The sequence below is a fragment of the Trichechus manatus genome, unplaced genomic scaffold, assembly GCF_000243295.1.
Source record: "Trichechus manatus latirostris isolate Lorelei unplaced genomic scaffold, TriManLat1.0 scaffold00017, whole genome shotgun sequence".
Classification (NCBI taxonomy): domain Eukaryota; kingdom Metazoa; phylum Chordata; class Mammalia; order Sirenia; family Trichechidae; genus Trichechus; species Trichechus manatus.
This window is the reverse complement of record NW_004443953.1, coordinates 13,914,754-13,916,739: the sequence shown is the minus strand read 5'-3', so window position 1 is coordinate 13,916,739 and position 1,986 is coordinate 13,914,754.

The window sequence follows — 1,986 nt, the reverse complement described above, 5'->3', positions numbered from 1 at the left end:
GCTGTGTGAGCCGGAGCAGATCACTCAATCTTTCTGTATTTCAGGTTGCCCATCTAAAAAATGGGGATGATAATAGTACTTATGGCTTCATACGGTCAGTTGTGGCGATTAAATGGCTCAATATATCTAAAATACTCACAACAGTGCCTGGCACAAAGTACACTTAATTCCTGGGGGTCAGCAAGCTTTTTCTGTAAAAGGCCACATAGTAAGTATTTTAGGCTTTATGAGCCATATGGTTTCGGTTGCAACTACTCAACTCTGCCTTTGCAGCATTAAAGGAGCCATAAACTGAAAAAAACCAAACCCAATGCCAGGGAGGCAATTTCAACTCATAATGACTCTGTAGGACGGAGTAGAACTGCCCAAGGCAAGGTTTCCAAGGCTGCAATCTTTACAGAAGCAGACTGCCACGTCTTTCTCCCAAGGAGCAGCTGATGGGTTCGAACCGTCGACCTTTTTGCTAGCAGCCAAGCACTTAACCACTGTGCCAAATGCAAAACTTTATTTATGAACACTGAAAGCTGAATTTTTTAGAATACTCATATGTCATGAAATATTGTTCTTCTTTTGATTTTTTTCCAACCATTAAAACTGTAAAAACCATTTTTAGCTCACAGGTTGTACAAAAGCAAGCAATGGGCTAGGCCTGTGGATTATAGTTTGTCAACTCCTACACCATATGATTAGCAGACATAATTAAATTACAGTATTATGTCTATAATTATCTTTCTATAATTTTTTTTAAAAGGCTGCTTAGAACAAGATTGTTTGGATATCCTATAATTTACTTGATCCCCTATTGTTGGAATTTGGGTTATTTCCCGTGTCACTATCATAAACAACCCTGCAATGATTATCCATATAATGAAATCTTAGTGCATATCTATTATTGTGTCCACACCTTAAAATGTAGCTAGTGGTAGCTGCTAAAATGGCCCACAGAGCACCTAGAAAGGAACAGACTCTGAAGAAGCGGCATTAGAAACTAATCTTGTATAAAAACCCATTGTCATTGAGTCGATTCCGACTCATAGCGACCCTATAGAACAGAGTAGAACTGCCCCATAGGGTTTCCAAGGATATAAATCTGTACAGAAGCAGACTGCCACATCTTTCTTCTGTGGAGTGGCTGATGGGTTCGAACCACCAAGCTTTCGGTTAGCAGCCCAGTGCTTAACCACTGGCTCCCAGGGCTCCTCAAACTTGTGTAACCCCCCCAAAAAAAAACCAAACTCACTGCTGTCAAGTAGATTCTCACAGAGATCCTATAGCGCAGAGTAGAACTGCCCCACAGAGTTTCCAAGGAGCGGCTGGTGGATTCAAATTGCCAACCTTCTGGTTAATAGCCAAACGCTTAACCACTGTGTCACCAGGGCTCCCAAACTTGTATAGTTATAGCAAATTTCAGACATGCTAAAGGAGGAGACTTGTAAGTATAATATATATACATATATATAAATTATTATGTACCAAACACCATCCTAAATCCTTTATATATATTAAATCATTTAATCCTCAAAACAATCCCGTGAAGTAAGTGCAATTATTACTATTATCATCATCTCCCCATTTACAGAACAAGAAACTGAGGCACAGAAAGGCTAAGTAACTTCTCCAGGGTCACACAGCTAGCTGGTAAGTATCAGAAGCAGGATTAAACTCAGTTTGTCCGGCACCACGGCCTATGTTCTTGAACACGAGTGCATGCTTCTAAGTACTCACTTTACTATGCACCTTTACACAATTGTTGGTGCTTTTTTATATTTAGGTCATGTTTGCACGCAAGAACAACTTCATATTCTAATAACCTAAACAAATCCTATCCCACAATGGGACACTTCTGGGGGAGACGGTGGATGCCCATGTAACCTTCCTCTTTTGTCCTCCAACTCCTCAAAATGCCAACTCTTCATTCATTTTCCTTGCATTTCTTACCCACAATAGTTGTCCTCTGTAAGCAGTAAAGATTGGAGCATACTTTCA